Here is a 7,764-nt window from a genome sequence, read left to right as displayed (position 1 = left end):
ACAATTAATTGTTTTAGGTTTTAACTTAAGCACTGAACTATAAGTCAAAATATCCATATATAAATTAAACAAAATTAGATACAAAACCGACGTGCTAAACAATGGGCACCTCTGTTTGCTTTTCTGGGGGGTCCCTTATTTGAAAAAGACTGAATTATGAAAAGTGACTTTGCTTAACTTTATTACTCAATCATCAAATTGTCAACGATTGTAAAAAAAAATCATCTCCCTAGTTTTACTTCATTGGAATATTGCATTATTTTCTGATCATCGACGTGAGTTTTTACTCACTTCTACCTTATCAATCGTTTTCAAGGTAGGTGGGGGCTGATCCTCAAAATTTAATGTTGTACATATATGTCATATGATATCTCAGCCTCAGCACACAAAAATTTAAAAATGTTGTACAAGTCTTAAGAGTTAATTAAGGCCACACTACCCTACACAGGCGTCCCAAATACTTTTAATTCCCCCCCCCCCCCCCCACAAAATATGGCTCTTCCTTTTTTCCAATATTTTATTTTATTTTTTTATTACAATAAAAATACCTTAGTATTACATAATAATTAAATATATGCTCTAGAAGAGTCTTTTATTCTAAAAATTAAGGCATCTATATATATAAAAAAAAAAGAGCAGTATTCATAATTTTATCATTCTCATGTCAACTCACAACATGTTAATGACTTTCATTCTTAATTGAATAGCATCACCATTGCATACCTTTGGTGCAATGGTTACTCTACAAGTATAAGTGCTTATAGGGTGTAGGGGGCAAGGGTCGGAATTTAAGTCTCTAGGAGAGAGCTTCACATATATATACGCTTAGATTAGGCTAAAGTAGAAATTCTATCTTGTATCAGAAAAATAAAGATTAGCATTTTTTCTTTCTTTTTATTTCATTGCATCCTTTTTTGAACTAGGGAAATAGTTAATTTTTTTAATTATTTTTAAACTGAATTAATAATAATAATAATTACTATAATAATAATTATTATTAAACTCTGGATTATTTATTGTTGATTTTTATTCATTACTTTTTAAACTTATAACTATATAAATTTGATAAATTTGGTCATTTATAACAATGAACAACTTATAGAAAAATGCACAAAGTCAAATCTTAGGTACACTTTTTTACTACTACCCGAAATATAGGCGCATAATAAATATTTTGTCTCATTACATACCCTTCATACGTGCGATAAGACTTTTTTTAATAAAATTTTAAGTTTAATGTAATTTTTCAATTTAAATTTATTTACTGTTACTGTTAGTAACAGTATATAAACAATGGGCACCCCTGTTTGCTTCTTTGGAGGGTGCCTTATTTGAAAAAGGCTGAATTATGAAAAGTGACTTTGTATAACTTTATTACTCAATCATCAAATTGTCAACGATTGTAAAAAAAAATTCATCTCCCTAGTTTTACTTCATTGGAATATTGCATTATTTCTGATTGACGTGAGTTTACGCACTTCAAGTTTTGTACCGACCACTCCCAGTTCATTTTCAAGGTAGGCGGGGGTTGATCCTCAAAATTTAATGTTGTACATATATGTCATATGATATCTCAGCCTCAGCACACAAAAATTTAAAAATGTTGTACGAGTCTTAAGAGTTAATTAAGGCCACTCTACCCTACGTGGCCATCCCAAATACATTTAATTGGGTCTGGTTTGTGTACAGTGGCATTGGCCACTAGACACGTTGCGATGCGGACACAACCATCTCAAATACATTTAATTGGGTCTGGCTTGTGTCCAATGGCCACTAGCTACTAGATCCGCTAGGATACAGACCCTGGTCACTGGACCCGTTAGAATACGGACACGTGTCCACATTGTAACGTGTTCAGTGGCACTGGCCACTGGACACAAGCTCCACCCCATTTAATTTTCCCCCCAAAAATATGGCTCTTCCTTTTTTCCAAAATTTTTTTTTATTACAATAAAAATACCTTAATATTACATAATAATTCAATATATTCTAGCAGAGTCTTTTATTCTAAAAATTAAGGCATCTATATAAAAAAATGAGTAGTATTCATAATTTTATCATTCTCATGTCAACTCACAACATGTTAATGACTTTCATTCTTAATTGAATAGCATCTTTTCTTTCTTTTTATTTAATTTCATCCTTTTTTGTACTAGGGAAATAGTTAATTTTTTTTAATTATTTTTAAACTGAATTAATAATAATAATAATTACTATAATAATACTTATTATTAAACTCTGGATTATTTATTGCTGATTTTTATTCATTACTTTTTAAACTTATAACTATATAAATTTGATAAATTTGGTCATTTATAACAATGAACAACTTATAGAAAATTGCACAAAGTCAATTTTTTTTTTTTTTTTTTTTTGAGAAAGCACAATGTCAAATCTTAGGTACACTTTTTGTACTACTACCCGAATTATAGGCGCATGATAAATTCCTAGTCTCATCACATGCACTTCACATGTGCGATAAGACTTTTTTTTTTAATTTTAGGCTTAATGTAATTTTTCAATTTAAATTTATCTACTATCACTGTTAGTGAGGTTACATATGAAGGAATTTTTAAGAAACTAAAATTTAGGATTTGAAATAGAGTAAACTGTCAGGTTTAGTGTGTGCTAGTTTTTAGGGAAAAAAAATATTAAGCGTGCATGATATATATATATATATATATATATATATATATATATATATATATATATATTTAAGTAGAGAGTGCACTAATTTTTAGAAAAAAAGTTTATCTAGTACTTTTTTTTTAGTTTTGTTGAATTATAATTATAACCCTATTTTTTATTTTTTAAGACTAAAGATTATCTAATTAGATTAGAGGTATTTTTGACATTTTTTGAAATCATAACTAACTTTATGAATCCTTTTAATATATAGAGATAAATCAATAGGCCTTTTTAGATATACACCATTGTAAGTTTCTTTAAAACCTTCTCTCATCTCTCCGTGTGTATGTGCGTTAAAAATACTTAGTATTTTTTTAAAAAATTTTGAGATAAATCAATAATAACTTGTTTCCCTAAATAGTTAATTTTTTTAAAAAAAAATTACCTAATAAAGATAATCTAATTAGATTAGAGGTATTTTTGACATTTTTTGAAACCATAATTAACTTTATGAATCCTCTTAATATATAGAGATAAATCATTAGGCCCTTTTAAATATACACTATTGTCAATTTCTTTAAAACCTTCTCTCATCTTCCCATGTGTGGGGGGCAAGAAGATCCTGATGGGAATGTGGGCCTTTTGGGCCGTGTTAAGGAAGGCCGACCTGCTCCTGGGTTTAGAATTTGTTAGTACTATGGGTCGGCCCATACGCCGAGGGTCCGAGGATCCAGCCGAGGGTGAACTTACCCTCGGATGAACACCGAAGAACTCGGGATTTCATAGTAAAGATTAGGGGATGACACGGTTAGGGCCAATGGTTAAAAGGGGTGAACCCTAGAACGCCCCAGAAGCACCGGTGTTGAAGAAATGTCAAAGATAAAGGCTGCTACCTCCACATTAAAGACCCTGCACCTACCACCCTTGCCGCATTTATGGGGAAGTGACATCTGAACAGTGGAAGAGAAACTTCAAGTTACTATTCAAAGGCACTGAGAAAAGAAATATCTAGGCTAAGGGGGAGGTGAGGCAACACGTGTACAAAGTATTCAAAAGAGTAGTATTTAAAGAGCAATCTAAGACAGAAAAAGGGACGGACTTTTTGTAACCTAAAGGAGAAAAAGAAACAAAGAGAAAGATATAATATAAGAACAACTCTCGGTTTACATCCGAGGAAGCTGGTTTACGATATTCTTTGTTGTTTCCAATTACTTGCAATCTTTAGTTTGTCATTTAATCCTCACACCCTTCTAACCTGGGTTTCAAGCCCACACTCTACAAATTCATATTGTTTAAGGCTCGTTGGGCCTGAGCCCATAACTGTTCTTGGGACCAGGTGCAATTGTGCACTTACACCATGTGTATGTGTGTTAAAAATATTTAGTATTTTTTAAAAAATTGAGATAAATCAATTAACTTTATGAATCCTCTTTTTATTATTATTATTTTTATTAAACTCTGGATTATTTATTGTTGATTTTTATTCATTACTTTTTAAACTTATTACTATATTTGATAAATTTGGTAATTTATAAAAATGAACAACTTACAGAAAAATGCACAAAGTCAAATCTTAGGTACACTTTTAGTACTACTATCCAAAATATAGGCGCATAATAAATTCCTAACCTCATAACACACCCTTTACATGTGCGATGAGGCTCTCTTTTTAATTTTTTATTTAGAGTAATTTTTCAATTTGAATATGAAATAGAGTAAACTACTAGGTTTAGTGTGTACTAATTTTTAGGAAAAAAAATGTATTAAACGTGCATGAGATATATTTAAATAGAGAGTGTGCTAATTTTTTAAAAAAATAAAAAGTTTCTCTAGTACCTTTTAAAAAAAATTGAATTACAATCTTTTTTTTTTTTTTAAGAATAAAGATTATCTAATTAGATTAGAGGTATTTTTACATTTTTTTAAGTCAAAACTAACTTTCTGAATCCTCTTAATATATAGAAATAAATCAATAGGCCCTTTTAGATATACACCATTGTCAGTTTCTTTAAGACTTTCTCCTATCTCTCTGGGATTTTTTTTTTTAATAACCAAATGTTTCAAACAATTTCATTAGTTAGCAAAGTTTCGAAAGAATCTGGCAATCTAACAAATTGAGTCCAACGGAGTCGAGTTTACTGTAGCAAATCGATTGTCTAATACTCGATTTTGGAATAAAATTTTCTTGGAACTCGACTTTTTTAGACTCGAGTTCCAGCTGTTCAGTGTACCCAAACCCAAAGGCCATGGAATTTCAAAGAGTAGAGGTTGAGATCGGACCACCGCCATTGTTGGAGCCTTTGTTGTAGTCCGCTCCTTCTTGCACCGCCGTTTTAAAGTTTTCCTAGGTTTGCAACAAACCTTTCTGGGTTGTTGTCATTCTGAGAGCAGAGGTTGAGATCGGACCACCGATAAGCTTCTTGCATCGCCGCTGTTCGCCCCCATCGTTGGAGCTTTCTGGGTTCGTGTATGGAGCTTCTTGCATTGCTGCAGTTCGCCACCATTGTTGGAGCTTTCTGGGTTCGTGTGTATGGAGCTTCTTGCATTGCCGCAATTCGCCACCATTGCTGGAGCTTTCTTGGTAGTTGTACAAAACTCAAGTGTTTGACTCTCGAGTGTCAAACTCTCGATTTTCTTCGAACTCGACTTTTTTAGACTCGAGTTCCAGCTGTTTGGGGTACCCAAACCTAAAGGCCATGGAATTTCAGAGAGTAGAGGTTGAGATCGGACCACCGCCATTGTTGGAGCCTTCGTTGCAGTCCGCTCCTTCTTGCAACGTCGGTTTTGTTTCCTTGGGTTTGCAATGAAGCTTTCTTGGTTGCTGTCATTTTGAGTGCAGAGGTTGAGATCAGACCACCGCTGAGCTTCTTGCATCCCCGCTGTTCGCCCCCATCGTTGGAGCTTTCTGGGTTCGTGTATGGAGCTTCTTGCATCGCCGTAGTTCGCCACCATTGCTGGAGCTTTCTAGGTTCGTGTGTACGGAGCTTCTTGCATTGCCACAATTCGCCACCATTGTTGGAGCTTTCTTGGTAGTTGTATGAAACTCAAGTGTTTGACTTGTGAGGACACTAATCGGACTTATCCGCTTTGGGGAGCCAGTCCCTCACGGTTTCATTTCAGGCGACGAGGGAACGTACGGATCTCCACCCTCTGGGGGCTTTACACCACAGTCCCACATCGGCAAGAAATCCCTCCCACTCATGTGTAGTAGTGGTACACTCATGGTCGCTCCAGAAGCTTATAAACCATGAGTGGGAGGGATTTCTTGCCGATGTGGGACTGTGGTGTAAAGCCCCCAGAGGGTGGAGATCCGTACGTTCCCTCGTCGCCTGAAATGAAACCGTGAGGGACTGACTCCCCAAAGCGGACAATACCGGTTAATTGGGGAAGTGACCTCACATGACTCTCGAGTATGAAACTCGAGTGTCCAACTCTCAATTTTCAACTGATTTTCAACTATAACTCGACCACTCTTAGTTCGATTTCAAAAGCAAAATTGAGTTCAAAGGACTCGAGTTGTTGGATTGCTAAATAGTTTTGAAACCTTGCTAACTAATGAAATTATTTGAGAGATTTGATTATTTAGAAAAAAAAATCCATCTCCCCGTGTGTATATGTTAAAAATACTTAGTATTCTAAAAAAAATAAAGTTAAATCAATAATAACTTCACATTAAATTATAAATTATTGTGAAATTTATTATGTTTGTAACATTGCTTTTCTAAAATTAAAAATAAATGAATAAAAAATTGCAAAGCTACAATGTTTTTTTTTTTGTTTTTGTGATGCAAGATAGAAATTTTACTCTAGTTTAATCTAAGTGTATATGTGTGTGAAACTTATTTCTAAAGACTTAACCTCCGCCCTAGACCCTTATACCCCACAAACACTTATACTTGTGGGGTGACCACCCATCAAGAATGCGCAGTGCAAAGCTACAATGTATTAAATAACCTAAAAATAGACTGAAAAAAGTCAATAACCCAAATGCTTACATTATTCATTTATAAGTATTAAGTAGTATTTGGTGGGAGATGATTTATAAATTTTTAATCAAGTCATTAAAGCAGAAGAAGAATTCCACCTTTTCTTCCTCTCCTTTTTATTTTATTTTATTTTTTTAAGAATCCAAACCCGAAGGCCAAGTTTTATTACATAATAATAACTCATAAAGTCTCAAGTTACTGGGGAAGCTACATTATCAAGAGAGGATTCAATTCAAAAACCTGTAGCTCACCGCGAAAAACAGATTTCTTGCCAAGAAAATGGCAACCGAACCTTTTCAATCCAAACCTTTTCTTCCTTCTTGTTACTAATGAATATGTTTATGATAAAGATATTCGTCAATAGCCAGCCTGCTAAGGTCCGAAGTGGCTGGCGCCATTTTCTCTGGTGGGAATTCAATGCCCATTTATTACAAATTGAGTGTGCTATTAATGAATAAAATAGTTACCTATTTTTTATATTCATTGGTCAACTTATAACAATTACAAACGTACCGAATTATATTGCACACTGCTTTGGATCTAGGAAAAAATATCTACAAATTATATTTGTCAAGCTTGACAAGTGAGAAATTTATGAAGTGGACAGTGAACTGGACATATGAATTATGGTTGGAGCATGCAGACCGCTAACTATGGACATATGAATCATGGACTTTGACTTCATAATCAATTAATCCTACAAATTACTCGGCATCCCAAAATGGAATACGAGTACTAAAAAATTCAATCATGCTCACAAATGTAAGTGGAGAGGTCTTTGATGATGCTGTTATATTCATGTTATTAATTTCTTTCCTAGATTTTTCTCTTTTTTTTTTTTGAAACACAAAATCCACAATATTTCGTAGTTTTTTTCAATTAAGTGTCACTTGAAATTGCTATTCATCTCCGTTATTCATCTACGGTATTTTGGGCAATAATAAAGTAGAGAGAAAAAAAAAAACTATTGATAAAACTTTGTGTTTCACGTACCTAAGTATTCTATTTTAATATTCTAGCAATCTTTTTTTTTTTTTTTTTGGGAATACTCTATCAATTAATCATTGTCTCACTACAAACAACGATTTGTTTAATGGTTTTCATATTGATTTATAAAATGATTTTTAGGTGAAATGCAGAATTTAATCAG

Source organism: Castanea sativa, chromosome 7 (assembly GCF_040712315.1).
Source record: "Castanea sativa cultivar Marrone di Chiusa Pesio chromosome 7, ASM4071231v1".
Lineage (NCBI taxonomy): Eukaryota > Viridiplantae > Streptophyta > Magnoliopsida > Fagales > Fagaceae > Castanea > Castanea sativa.
The sequence above is the reverse complement of the archived record's forward strand: the minus strand, read 5'-3'. Positions refer to the sequence as shown.